The sequence below is a fragment of the Eumetopias jubatus genome, unplaced genomic scaffold (genome assembly GCF_037043125.1).
Source record: "Eumetopias jubatus isolate StellerSeaLion01/CBP00866 unplaced genomic scaffold, mEumJub1_p1.0 scaffold_8, whole genome shotgun sequence".
NCBI lineage: Eukaryota > Metazoa > Chordata > Mammalia > Carnivora > Otariidae > Eumetopias > Eumetopias jubatus.
This window is the reverse complement of record NW_028274814.1, coordinates 82877613-82893044: the sequence shown is the minus strand read 5'-3', so window position 1 is coordinate 82893044 and position 15432 is coordinate 82877613.

The window sequence follows — 15432 nt, the reverse complement described above, 5'->3', positions numbered from 1 at the left end:
GGCCCAAGTTAATCACCACAGAGCTGCTTGGAGTATCCCCATGACCTGCAACTGGCTTCCCTCAGAGCAAGTGATCCAAGAGATAGACCAAGTTGGAAACTGCAACGTCTTTTTATGACTTAGCCTTGGAGGTTACACACGTCACTTCTGCAGTACTGTGTTGCTCACACAGGCCAGCCATGATTTATGTAGGAAGGGGACACAGCATGGGCCTGAACACCGTGAGATGAAGATCACTACACCATCTCGGAGGCTGACTACCCCATAATCCATCTAGGATTTCAAAGTTATCATAAATAATATATTATGCGAAATAGAAGACGTAGGATGTTTATACACCTGCAAGAAATTTGAATATGCTCATGATAGAGCAAATTCCATAGTTTTTCACAAAATGCCATTAAATAAACTAGATGTCAGCAGATTCTATTTTCTTTGAAATTGGTTCAATTTTATTTTGGAACTTCTTGAAAACATTCTTCAACGTAGGCTGAGATTTCATGATTTCATGGTGATCTTAATCTTTTTTCTTTTTTCTTTAAAGATTTAATTCATTTATTTGAAAGACAGTGTACCAGCTGGGGGGCAGGGCAGAAGGAGAGGGAAAAGCAGACTCCCCACTGAGCAGGGAGCCCAACGTGGAGCTCGATCCCAGGACCCTGAGATCATGACCTGAGCCGAAGGCAACCCCTTAACCGACTGAGCCACCCAGACACCCTTAATCTTTTTTCAAAGAATGTAGGCCATGCTGCTATAACAAAGACACCCACAAACAGAATAGTTCAAATAAAGGAATAGACCAGAAGGACATGTATAGACAGTCCTTGACTGATGGAGAAGGCTTGTATGGCTTGGTCAAAAGTAGCTGTTTGGTTTGTCACCATGTCCCAGCAAGCAAAAGGAAGAAGGAGGAAGTAGAGGGCAATCAGCTTTCCTTTTTAAGAACATGACCCGGAAGTTACACACATTGCTTCATTCATATTCCATTAAACAGAACTCAGTTATGTGGCCACCACTACTATAAGAGAGGCTGGACAGAGTAGTATCTAGCTGGCAGCCGTGTACTGTGCTAAAATTCAGTGTGTGGGTGGCAGGGGGAGGGGTCATATTACTAAAAGAAAGAAGAGGAAAGTGGATGCTGAGCGACAGTGGTCTCTGCCACACCTACAAAATATGGTTCTGTCAGGTGAACAAAGTTAACCAGCAGTAGGACCATGTCTCCAGATACATTTCAAGATTTGCATGTACATCGGGGCACCTGGGTGACTCAAGTCATTAAGCGTCTGCCTTCAGCTCCAGTCATGATCCCAGGGTCCTGGGATCGAGTCCCATATTGGGCTCCCTGCTCAGCGGGAAGCCTGCTTCTCCCTCTCCCACTCCCCCTGCTTGTGTTCCCTCTCTAGCTGTGTTTCTCTCTGTCAAATAAATAAATAAAAACTTAAAAAAAAAAAGAATTGCATGTACATCAAAAGCACGATAGCAAAAAGTGTTATCTTGCTATAAGATTATCTTTTTTTTTAAAGATTTTATTTATTTGAGAGGGAGAGAATGAGAGATAGAGAGCACGAGAGGGAAGAGGGTCAGAGGGAGAAGCAGACTCCCTGCTGAGCAAGGAGCCTGATGTGGGACTCGATCCCGGGACTCCAGGATCACGACCCGAGCCGAAGGCAGTCGCTTAACCAACTGAGCCACCCAGGCACCCTTGCTATAAGATTATCTTATTAAAAAAATTGTCAGAGACTTCAGAAATTAATTATGTTTACTATTGCTCTTTTTTTTTTTTTAAATAAACTCTACCTCCAGTGTGGGACTCAACTCACTCCACTGAGCTCAAGAGTCATATGCTCTACCTACTGAGCCAGCCAGGTGCCCCCACCATTGATTTTTTTTAAAAGGCTTAATTTATTCCAATAATATTTAAATGTGCTAGGCGATGGAAAAACTGACGTTAACAAGACCTTTATCTCACAGAGCTGAGCCTAGTGCAGGAGACAATTAAACAAGAAGATACAGTGCAGTGACTAGACCTGAGAAACTGGGTGGGGAATTAAGGAAAGCTTCTTGGAAATAGAGCTACCCTACGACCCAGCAATTGTACTACTGGGTATTTACCCCAAAGATAGAAATGTAGTGATCCAAAGGGGCACATGCACCCCAATATTTACAGCAGCAATGTCCACAATAGCCAAACTATGGAAAGAGCCTGGATGTCCATCAACAGATGAATGGAGAAAGAAGATGTGGTATATATTTACACACACACACACACACACACACACACACACACACACACACACACACTGGACTATTATGCAGCCATCAAAAAAAAAGGAATCTTGCCATTTGCAACGATGTGGATGGAACTAGAGGGTATTAATTATGCTAAGCAAAATAAGTCAATCAGAGAAAGATAAGTATCTTATGATCTCACTGATAGGAGGAATTTGAGGAACAAGACAGAGGATCATAGGGGAAGAGAGGGAACAATGAAACAAGATGAAACCAGAGAGAGAGACAAACCATAAGAGACTTTTTTTTTTTTTTTTAGATTTTATTTATTTGACAGAGAGAGACACAGCGAGAGAGGGAACACAAGCAAGGGGAGTGGGAGAGGGAGAAGCAGGCTTCCTGCTGAGCTGGGAGCCCCATGCAGGGCTCGATCCCAGGACCCTGGGATCATGACCTGAGCTGAAGGCAGATGCTTAACGACTGAGCCACCCAGGCACCCCAACATAAGAGACTCTTAATCTCAGGAAACAAACTGAGGGTTGCTGAAGGGGAGGGGAGTGGGGGGATGGGGTGGCTGGGTGATGGACATTGGGGAGGGTATGTGCTATGGTGAGCACTGTGAATTGTGTAAGACTGATGAATTACAGACATGGACCCCTGAAATAAAAAATACATTTTATGTGAATAAAAAATAAATACAATTACAAGAAAAAAAGGGAAAGTTTCTTGGAGGAAGTAACGTCTGTGCTGAGAACTGACCAATAAAATACATTCCGTTTCATTCAAAGAGCTTATCAGACTGAATAGATTTCAGATTCATCAGCTGGACTGAATGGAGTTTTACTATTTGCAGTCAAGCACTGTGGCAGGTAATTGTACAAACACTGTATTCATTTCATTCTCCCAACAAATCAAGGAAGGTATGAACTCTGCTTTACGGATGAAGGTACTGGGACTCAGGGATGTTAAGGAACTTGCCAAGGTCACATAACTGTTACGTGAGAGAGGCAGCATTCAAACCCAGGTCATCTTTCCAGTATAACATATACCTTTCCTGTGCAGATTAGAAGGACATTAACAAAAAGCAAACATTAGCATTAAAAATTCTATGGAATATGCTTTCATAAGATATTTACAGTTGCTTCTATCATATATACATCCAAATATATTCACTCTCTAAACTGCACAAGGGCTTTATAAATGCCCTGCATCATTAAGTGCTAGACTGTGTAAGTTCATACTGTGAGTGCAAGAATTCAGAAGAGTGGGGCATTGCTGAGAGTTAGAATAAGCTGGGGGAAGTGCATGCAGGCCTTGACGAATGATACAGAGGACAGTGCATCCCAAACCCTAAAATCACAGGAAAAAAAACTAAAGATAAATTGGGCACATAGTGAAACAACACTGAATCACTGAGCTTCAAGTGACTGACAGAGGTTGTATTGGGAAGAGGCTTTTTCTGCTCCTCACAGGTCAGGGAGGAAGGAAGCTTTAATGTCAATTTATCCCTCATTTAAGTGCCCTGGTAGCTGTGGCCTCACCCCATCCCCTTTTCTAGGAAAAAATATATTCCAGGGGCACCTGGGTGGCTCAGTCTGTTGAGCATCTGCAGTTGGCTCAGGTCATGATCCCCGGGTCCTGGGATCAAGCCCCATGACCACTCTCTGCTCAGCAGGGAGTCTGCTTCTCCCTCTCCCTCTGCCTGCCGCTCCCCCTGCTTGTGCTCTCTCTCTCTCTCTCTGACAAATAAATAAATAAATAATCTTTAAAAAGAAAGAAAATGTTGCATGCTCTACTGACTGAGCCAGCTAGGCACCTCATAATAGTTCCCCTTAGATGTATGCTACACCATAGAGGGGTAATGGCAAACTCCTTTACATGGAAGAGAACACCAGGCATGGATGGGAAGGTCCCAGGCTGGACAAGGTTACTTATACCCCCAAATCCCTCATCAATCCAGTACAGTCACCTGGAAAAGGGCTGACAGAAGGGAAAAGGCCCTTCCTCTCATGGAACTCTGCCTCTCCTATCTCCCCCCACAAATGAGCACTGTGTGGAAAGCTGACCAAAGGAAGAGGTAGGAGGTGCTCTTAGAGTCAGAAAGAACCCAGCAACCTGGCCCCCATCCAGTGGAAAACATCATTGTCTCAGTTACTTTCTCAACTTCCTGCCCTCAAACATCTACCTCACCTAAGAGGCATACTCAGGGTCAGGTCTCCTGCTCTACCTCCTGGTTTGGAGGCACTGCATACCAAGAGGACAAGAGACCCCAAGGTTCTCCTAAAGTGAGAGGGAAGATCAGCCAGACCTGTCCCCTGTGGGGAAGGGCCAAAGAGATGAGAAACACAGGCCTTTGAATCACTAGAGGAGGATGTTTCCAGATCTTAATGAAGATCTAGGATACTCTTATCTCTCTCACCCCCTACTTCTTTCTCCTAGTGCAGTTCACCGGAAGATCTGGGGTTTTCTGACAAAAGTGAGAAACAGCTGGATGGGAAAAGAGTGGGGGTGGGTCTAAGTAGGTGTCTGTGCCTTGAGCCACGTCACAATTTTTGGTTTGTGGGAGAGGAGAATTCAGAAGATTGGGTGTGGCTGTGGGTGTGTCCCAAGTAGAATGAGGGTTCTACAACCCAGTTCTGTTAAAGTCTCCAGGCTCCCTGCCCTACCAGCCCTCACGATGAGACCAGATGCTCATTCCCAGCTGACTCCCATTCCCAGCCACTGACTCCCAGCTCCGTGGTCCCTCCCCCATCCCCACACTCCATCTCCTCTGGCAGGATAGCTGGGCTTTTGGCTGGGAACCGAGCTCAAAGCGGAAATGGGCAGTTGGGAGGTGTGATTTATGTCTCTGAGTTCACCCCAGGCTGGAGCCCAACACATGGACCCTCCCCTCAAAGTGCCCTTTTGGCAAATTTCCTCCTCTTCCTCAGAAATCTCAGGCTCTTCTAACTGGTCAGAGGTCATCTAGGGGAACCACTCCATCTCCACTACCATCCCCCCCCTTCTCCACCACCACTACCACTCATACCCCCACCTCCTGCTGACTGGTGATGGAAGAATCTATTAACTTTACAATCACCCACAGGAGGCAAGATTCCGCCATCAACCCAAACAATAGGGAAGTCCCTCTGTATATCTAATTTCCTTCTATCCTGCTATTGAGGCAGTAGCTGGTCAAACAAAGGGCAGCTACTTTACTCAGAATTCAGCCTCTGGCCTCTCAAGCTCCTTTGCCAGATTTAAAGTAATTCCCCAACTCTATGATTGTTTCTATCTCTAAAGACTTCTTAAGAACAAATCTAAGGTATCAGGGTGCAATTTTCTCATTCCTAACCAGTAACATATCAGGTGACATTGGTGCATAACCCCATCTCCTGCCTGTCAAGGACTGGAAAGTGCACCCCACCTTCTTTCAGCTAAATCAATCCTGAAACCCAGAGTAGAAAAGATCTTCACAGGAAGTGAGAATCCCCATAACTCCTTCCAGGGTGTCCCACCTTTACCAGTTAGAAAAGTCCTATTAGAAATCTCATTTCGCCTTTTCCTGCTTTTTCAGATTCCTCATCAGTCAAATGGCTTTGTAAACTTTAGAGGGTTATTAGGAAGATGAAATAGGGAAAGGGATTTGAAAGATATAAAGTGCTGCCTCTTCAGATTATTTTGAGGTTAAATGAGGTAATATATACATAATGCTTAGATCTGTACCTGGTACTTGGTAACTTAGCCAATTTTTCCCACGATACCTCAAAAATTGGGGAGGAACCTGAAAGTTTGCCCTTCCCGGACATTTAGAGCTCCTAGTCTCATTATAGCCTCCTTGGATGGGAAGCTCAGATTCCTAGGTTTTAATTTCTGAAGGTACATGGTTGAATGAATGAGTGAGTCCATTTTCCATTCACTTTTCTGGGGTCTGGCCTTGCCTGGCCTGGCTTCCTTCCCATCACCCCCTGCAGAGCCTTTCCCTCAGAGCCCTGAGCTCATCCTAGTTACCAAGTGTTTGTTTTGTCCTGCCCACCCCCCACCCACACACACAGAAGGACTCCAGCCCCCACGCTGGTTTTCCCCAGTGAGTTCTTTTTTTTCCCCCACTGAGTTCTTACATAGGAATCTGAATGTGTTGGAGATGGAAACTCAGGGACCATCTCATTCAATTCCTTCTGTTTGGGAAAGACAAAACTGAGAGCCAGAGAAGGGCAGGGTCGTACTCAAGCCGGAACTTACAAGTCAAATACCTGGATCCATCCCAGGGGGTCCCCTGTCTGCTGTCAGGGCTAGAAGAATTCTCAGCCTCCTCTTCTTTTCACCACCTCAGTAGGTAGAATAATTCACTATTTTTAAATGCCTGGAACATAAGCAAGGGCTGGAAAAGGGCTCAAGAAGGTCCCTCCACACACACCCTGTGGCTTCCTCTTCATTACTCCATCTTAACCCTAGCTCTTATTTCCGGCCCCTTTTTGCATCCCCACCACCACCATCCCCCCAACCCTTCAGTTACACTTATTTGGCTTCTGTGCTAACCCGCATATCATTTGTGTGTCACTCAACAAATACATTTTTTGGGTTTTGGTTTTTGGGTTTTTTTAATGGACCAGTGGCTCTCTGGGAGTGTTTAGTCTGAATCCATGCAAATACCCAAGGGTCCATAACGGGTCACATTTGACTGGCAGCTTCTGTGAGCATCACCACCCCAGAAGCCACTTGGGCATTCCTTATGCCCCTGCCAGTGAGGCTCAAGTATTCCACGGACAAAGCCAGTGGGTTGGTTTCTCCTAAAGTGAAGCCAGATTGCTTGAATTTGAATCCCAGCTCTTCCAGGGACATTGGAACTAGTGACTTAAACTCTCTGTGCCTCAGTTCCCTCATCTTTTTTAAAAAATTTTTTATTGTTATGTTAATCACCATACATTACATCATTAGTTTTGGTGTAGTGTTCCATGATTCATTGTTCGTGCATAACACCCAGTGCTCCACGCAGAACGTGCCCTCTTTAATACCCATCACCAGGCTAACCCATCCCCCCACCCTCCTCCCCTAGTTTGTTTTTCAGAGTCCATCGTCTCTCATGGTTCGTCTCCCCCTCCGATTTACTCCCCTTCATTCTTCCCCTCCTGCTATCTTCTTCTTTCTTTTTTTTAACATATATTGCATTATTTGTTTCAGAGGTACAGATCTGTGATTCAAGTCTTGCACAATTCACAGCGCTCACCATAGCACATACCCTACCCAATGTCTATCACGTAGCCACCCCATCCCTCCCACCCCCCACCACTCCAGTAACACTCAGTTTGTTCCTGAGATTAAGAATTCCTCGTATCAGTGAGATCATATGATACATGTCTTTCTCTGATTGTTAGTTCCCTCATCTTAACAGATAGATCTACAGCAGCTCCCTCATATGGTGCAGTACCAAGTAAATGAATTCATACATGTAAAGCTCTCAGAATACATAGTGTGTATTATGATATGTATAATCGTATATAGTATATATAATAATACCATAGGCTATTATTATAAGAAAAGACAACTCCAGGAAGCTGCGTCTCTACCCCCACCCTCTGTATATACCTGGGTCATGTGGCCTGATTCCGCTCTTTTCCTGCAATCCCATTACCCTTCTCCAAAACTGTTCGCCTGGCCCCCAGGCAGTCCTTACCCTTCCCTAGCCCCCTCCTCTCCCCTGGGGCCCAAACCTGGATGGAGGGGGGAGGGAAGGAGGAAAGGAGAGAAAAACGTGGCCATTTTAGGGCAGAGGAGCTGTTAGAGGGGAGAGGGAGTGGGGGCAGCAAGGGAGTAGACCCAGAGTTGGGAGGTTCCTTATTGGGAAAGGCCCCTGTCTGATTCTGGGTGACAGAGGCCAGGCCTGGGCACTCGGCCAAGTCCAAAGAGCGGGCCCCAGGCCCTCTCCTGGCCCCGAAGCCAGCACCGGTGAAGAGACTAGATGCTCAGTTGCTTTGGGCCCTTCTCCACACAGTCACAGCACACAGGCCCCTACCCCCAGCCTACCCCTTCTGCCTAAACCCCCGTGGCCATTAAAGTGACCAGAGCCAGGAGGATGACCTCCCTGCACGTGTGTGTTGGGGAGAGGGAGAGGCTCCTGCTTTGGCCGTCTCTAGGACACTGCACTGCCCACCACCCACCACCCCCCACCCCCACTGCCTCCGTTCCTTGTCCAACACTGTGAGCTCCTCCTACAGGAATTCAGCCAGTTCTGGGGAGACCACTGCCAGTGAGGGGGGGCCCAAGGGTGAGTAACGGTTCCCGCGGGGATCGGGGTGCCCATGACTAATCAATGAGAGAGTGAGAGAGGAAACTTACATTCCTTGACTTGTAGGGCAGTGGATGGAGGTGGGAGGTGGGGCAGGGCAGACTGAGGCAAGGACAGCCAAGTAGGGACACAGAGAAGGAAGCTAGGCTGCAGTGGGGGTGGGGTGTCTCTTCATCCCTGCTCTCTCCACATCCCAGGTTACAGGAGGGGCAGGCCCCAGGTAACCAAATACCTGGGTCCCTGCTCTGTTCAGAGGCTCCCCATCTTCTGGCCAATGAGCCCCTCCCACCGTTCATTCACGTGGGGCTACTGACCTTGAACGTGTTGAGAGAGGGACAGACTGGCACCCCATTTGCATTCCTTAGCCCCTATTCCACTTATCTAGGGGTTCCCATTCCCAGAAGTCTCCACTTGGAAAAACTCCACTGGGCCAGGCTGAGAGCTAAGGCATAAGAGAGGAAATGAGCTGGGAGCCAAGGTGCCCCGGTGAGGAAGGAAGCCAGTCTGCCGCCACAAAGGAGTCCGGAAAGAGAGGGAACAAACAGCCAAGTTCTTCCTGCCCACTCTCTTTCCTACCTCCCCACCAGCCTCCTCCAGACGGTCCTAACATCCCAGGGCCTGAGGGAGAAGGAGGAAAGGGGTGCGGAGACCTACGCTGGATGCCACCTACTGCTTCCAGCTCAGCAGCCTTCATGGCAGGGGCGCCAGGGGCTACTCTCATGGCAACCTCCACATCCACTGCTGAACGATCACCCCCACCTCAGCCAGTCCCTGAAGCTCCTCGCCCCAATTTCTTTCACTGGGGAAGAAAGTGACCCGTTCCTCTTTCTGTTTTATGGCTTGCTTTCTCTGGCCCTCCAGTTATCTGTGATTGAAAGAGAAGTCCGTTGGCTAGAGAAGGGATGGAATGGTGGGGAAAGCAGGCAGCCCTCATTCCTCAAGCCCCTAGCTCACCAGCCCCCAACCCCGCAGTGGCAAGAGATCACGCCCCAACTGTGGCCTGTTGACCACTCAGGACACAGATGCCCACCCCCGCCCTTGCATCTGTGCACACCGACACAAGCACGTTCAGGTGCTCAGACCACACACACACATACACACACACACACACACCCACACACACAGAGGTTTTCACCTCCCATAAACATTCACAGCACACAGGACCTTTTCCCAGCCCAACCGGCACAAATGGTGAACACTCATGCAGGGATACAAAAACCTGGGCCAACTTGGGCCCAAAATCTATCCCAGCTTTGACTCTTCTCCAGGCCGATTTCTCCTCTGGTCTTGGTTCTCCCCCAGGTCTTTCCCTACAGAGCACAGCAGAAGTGGGGTGGAGGCACCTGAGGGTGCTCTGTCCCCAAGTCTGCCTGTTGTGAAACTCAGTCAGCTCTGTCTGGGTTTCTGGAACCCAGCCCCCATCCCTGAGGTGATCACATGGAAAACGTCCAGCTGTGGTTGCTTGGAGAGATGAGCTCAGCCCGTCTGAGTGGGGCTGGGGGCCTGGACTCAGCGTCAGACTTTCCATCTCGGACCTTACCCCTCCTCCTACCCCCAAATACCACTCCAGGGATTCAGGAGCAGGAAAGGGGCCAAAGGGACTTCTGACACAAATGTCTCAGGCCAGGACAGATTTGGCAGAGGAGGGGAGACACTGAGTGGAAAGCAGACCAGAGCTGGAAGCACCTCTGGGTCTGCTTTACCCCTGCCCACCCACTTCAGGGAAAGAAACCCAGAGAAGAGGGACACAGGAGACTGGCCTGCTGTGTGATGAGTGCAGAGGAAGTTGACTTCAGAAATCAGTACCCAAGAGGTAGGGGTGAGGAGGACAGGGAGCCAGTGAAAGAATAGTCAATTCAAGGACCCCAAAATGGCAAGGGACAGAGAAAGCTTGGTCCTAAATGGGAAGCAGGTGAGGAGCAGACCAGGCAGCCTGCGGGCTTCCTGCCCACTCCAAAGTGCCTCTTGGGGGCCAGCAGAGTTCCCGACCCAGCAGGAGGAAAGGATAGCCCCCCAGTTCTATCATCTCCTACTTACCATGCCTCCATATGCCTCCCTCCACATCCTCCCTCCTCCCCCTGCTTCCTTCCTTCCTGGTCCTTTCCCCTCCCCTCCCTCTCACCCATCTCTCCAGGACCCTCCCTCCTGCTGCCTCCACCCCTTCCCTTTCATCCTCCTGGCTCTGCCTCCTGAATCACTCCGCCTTTTCTCTCTTTATGTGGCCTCTCTGTCCACCCCTTTGCTCCTTTCTATCCCCATCATAGCCCGATGCCCCCTCCTTCTTCTCCCTTCTTATTCCTCCCAGCATGGCCCACTGAACTTTGTACATAGTTAGCACTCAAAATGTACACTGATGTGGGTCAACCATACTTCTGTGTGTCTTGCATGGTTCTCAGCACTTTTCGAGTAGACAGATCTCTACTGGTTAAAAGGCTGGAGCCATGGAAGGTTTTGAGGGAGGGGCGAAGTAGCATCATGAGAGCTTCGGTTTAAGATTAATTTGCCTGCAGTGGGTAGGGCAAATTGCAGGGGGAATGAGACCCTCTTTTCTCCTTTCCCCTCTCCCTCTCCAACTGTTTCCTTCTGACTTCCTCATCTTCACAGGCTTCCCCATGTGACCACAATGTCTCCCTCTCTCCCTTCCAAGAATCTCCCCTCCTTTCTTCAGTTTTCCTTCTCTGCACCCCCATCCACCCAAGCTCCTTCCAACCCCCCCCCTTTTCGTGGCACATCTGTAAGCAATTGGCTTGTGGAGGGGGGTAGGGTTGTGATCTCTTCCCCGCCAGCTGTGGGGGTGTGGCCAGCTGTGCCACGGCAGGCTGGGTGTGAGGGTGTGGTCTGAAGGAAGGGTTGATCTCCCTGAGGTGAAAGCTTAGAGCTTCGTCCCACCTTTTCCTCCCCCAGCCATTCAGCCACCTACCAAACCCCATTTCCCTTCTTCCCAGGTCAATCTCCATCACATATCCCTCTATCTTAAAGACCTGAGGGCCTTAGCCCCCCACCCCACAGTTCTGTCTGCTGGGACCCCCTAGCCAAGCCTAGATCAGAGATGGGGACAGGGAGGTCTCTGGTGCCCAGCCTCTGAGCTGCTGGATAGCTATTGAAAGGGATCTGAGCCAAGAGGTCAGGGAACACCTCCTCTTGGCTTCTCCCCTGGGGCTTTGAAGTCCAGTCAAGGGTTGAGGCCAGAGGTGAGAAGGGGTGGAGGCTCAAAGGGCAAAGCCCATTCAATCTTTGCTGCAGGTAAGTCAGGAAGACCCCCATATATTTTTGCACTCAAAAATTGTATACAACACTACATTAGTAGCCCTCTCTCAGTAAGCCACAACCTTGGAGTCCAGAGGCTGTTTAAGAATCTTTCCAGGTTTGGTTCCCCATCAAGCTGTAGGAGAAAGGGAGAGGGCTCTACTCCCCAGGAGTGCTCCGTATCACTGAACTCCTGAGTCTTGGCCCCAGAGACTTTCCATTTTACCCTTAGGGGCTGGCTGCTGGCAATACCTGGACCCCTTGCAGGGGTCACTGTACACCCCATTTACCTCCAAATTCAACCCTGACAGGTTAGATTTCCCCGAGGGGAAGGGCAAGGGGATAGACCTATTCTTAGCCCTGTACATGGTCCCTGGAAAACAAATGTGCTCATTACAAGGTGACGATGGACAGGGAGGAATTTGCAGCCAAGGACGGAGTGTGTGTGCGTTTGTTTGAGGGTGGAGAGGTGAGGAGTGCAAAAGGTCCAGAGACTCATGGGCAGGACTTCTGTCCTTTCATGAGAAGCAAGCAGGGGGGACATGCTGACCCCCATCCCTAATCTCATGCCAGGGCAAATTTATTATTTTGTTAAGAACAAATGGCATACCTATGCTATACACACAGACACACACACAAACCCTGATTCCCTCCTGATCAGAGATGTCATCTCTATACAGCCAGAAGGAGCTGAAGCTAATGAAACCGTCTGTCTGGGTTTGGGTGCAATCCCTGTGATCTCTTGCCCTGCTCCCAGCCCCTTCCAATGCCCTAACTTCCTGTCTGGGATTGGTAATCCTTCCCAGGAGAGGGCTAGAAATGGCAGGCAAATTTATGGGGGTGGGAGGGAATGCCTGGCTCATCTTCAGCCCCTCACAGCCCCAGTCGGATGTGTATTGGGAATCCTGGTGTTCCAGGTCCCTCCCTGATGGGCTCCAGATGTGCTTACATCTGGGAAGGCCATCCCAGGAAACTGATGCTCCCGCCCACAGCTCCCACCCCGGATGGATCTCTCCTCCAGCCCCCAGGTTTTTGAGCACAGAAGCTTCAGGCACTCCTTTGCTCTCCAGAGGTAGTTCCAAGGCAGCAAGGGGGAGAAAAAGGATGGAAAGTAATGGGGGTGGGGTGGGTGAGCAAATAAAATGAGGTCAACGTTTAGAACACCCCAGAGAATCATATTTCCCTTTTAACTTCCTATCTGGGGTTGTTACATTTTGCTGTAGAATTCTGTTCCAGAAAAAAAGAACAGAAAAACTGAAGAGGTTTTGGAAGCAAAGACTCTAGCTGGGATGGAGGAAATTCCTTCCCATTGATCTGCTTGTTTTGCACCCCTGGGTCTTATATTTTTTTCACCCTAGCGTCTCCTTAGCCCTGCCCCTCTCCCATCAGTGTCCTTCCCCTGATTCCTGTCCCTCTGTCTCTCCCTTACCTAGCCCAGCTTGGGAAATCTCCCAGGTTTGGTTCCTTACAGAGCTATCTGGTCACAGTCTCAACCCCTAGGTTCAGAGCCCTGGAGCACCAAGAGAACTCAAGCATCCTATCCCCCAGGACTGGTCTTGTCACCCTAGCAAACGTCATCCACCCCTTCTGTGCTCTGAGCAAAGTGGGTGGGGAAAGGGGAGGGTAGTCTGGGTTTACTTTAGGTCTAGGGCATGGGGGAGGGGGTTCTTCCCACCAGACGGGGAGTGGGGGTGGTGGGTGGTGACTCACAGATGATGGAGCCATCAGTTCCTCTAGGCTGAGACCTGAGTCAGGGCAGTGACAGAGCCCAAGGGTTCAGATGGCTTGCTCCTGTACTTTCCAATTACTCTTTCTTAGACACACACACTCAGAGCCATGTCTCAGCGTTACCAGGCTCTGGACCCAGACTCCTGGGATAACCGGGCTCTTACTCTGTTTCCAGAGATCCACCCCCCACCCCACCGCAGCTCCATAAGTTTCCTAAGTATATCCCTCCTTCTTTCCCTCTCTGAGGAGGACTCCCACTCATCACCCCACCACAGGGCAGAGGGAGTGGGACCCCCAGGCCAAAGCCAGGAGCCACAGACCACCTAACCCCTCTGGCCCCTTTGTCCAGCAAGCTCTTCCCAGTCTTGTTTGTATCAAGTGACATTAAGAACATGGTATTTGCACAGTCCCCCACAGTAAGCAAGAGCCACCAGCCTGGGGTTTCTGGCAGTTCCAGGTGTCTCTAGACGACAAGGGTTGAGGGGATCGGTAACTGTCTCAGCACACCTACAACCACCAGTGAGGAAGTTTTATTTCATGAAGACCTCACTCAGCCCAAACCACCCAACCAGGCTTCTTACAGACCTGACAAGGCTTGAGTCTATTCCTTGAAATCAGGACATCCAGCCTCAATGTTCGTAGAATTTCCAGGCATTTGAGACTCTAAAAGAAACAACCGGGTCTCACCCCAGAGGAATCACATGCATACACACAAGAACTTCCATCCAGTTTCAGAGGACTAATGGATTGTGCACCCAGTGTTCGCACCACCCCACCCTGAGGACAGTGGACCTAGGTTAAAGATCCCTGCTCCAGAATCTTCCCCCTATAGAAACCCAGCCCAGTTTAGAGGGCTAAACTGACAGTACAGTGGGAAAAGCAATGACTTTGTTATCAGTTGGGATTGAATTTGGATTCTACCTCAGCCCCTTTCTTTCTCTCTTTCTTTTTTTAAAGATTTTACTTATTTATTTGACAGAGACACAGCGAGAGAGGGAACACAAGCAGGGAGAGTGGGAGAGGGAGAAGCAGGCTTCCCACTGAGCAGGGAGCCCCACGCGGGGCTCAATCCTGAGATCATGACATGAGCCGAAGGCAGATGCTTACCGGCTGAGCCACCCAGGTGCCCCTCAGCCCCTTTCTTTCTGTTGCTCTTGGCTCAGTCGCTTCACTCGTTGGGCCTCAGTTTCTTGACAGTAAAATGAAGAATATGGTACATTCAAATGCTGGATAGTTGGGAAGATTAAATGGGATAAAGGCAGGTTAAAAGTCAAGTGCAGGACCAGACACATAGCACATGGGAAATAAACCATTAATACTGCTCATCCCTCTCCCACCCTATTGAAACTAAGCGTGGTCCCTGGCTTTAGAACTTACACCTCTACCCTGACCATCTCTGAAAATTTCCTCTTCTTGTTTTAAGGCTCCAGCCTTCAGGGCGGGCAGGCTGGTGACAGCAGGAGCCTGGTGAGTGTCCTGCCCTTGCCCTTCACTCCTGCCCCTCCGTCAAGCGGACTGTGATTCATAATAGTCAGTCATCACAGCAAATCATTCCTGCTGAGCATTGAAGGGACAGAGAGTACCAGAGAGGTCAGATCTGAGAGACAAAACAGAGACACTTGGAGACATACAGGCTGGGCCAGAGACAAGCTGAGAGATACACAGAAGAGAGAAAGCTGAGAGAAGACAGAGCATTTAGAGGTCAGCTGGCTAAGAAGAAAGGGCATTGGGTTTAGAGTCAAAACACCACTGACTGCCTAGCCCTGTGACCTTGGATAAGTCACTTCATCTGTCTACACCCATTTCCTCTTCTGAAAGAGAGGGTTGGCTGATAACCTCTAGGTTAACCCCCTCCTGGCAGACCTTTTAGGCCCCTCCTAGGCTGACCTTCCAGACCTGGAGGGCTGTACAGAAGCAGCTCCAACTAGGAGGGAACCCTAAGCCAGGCCTGACCCGGAAGCAGA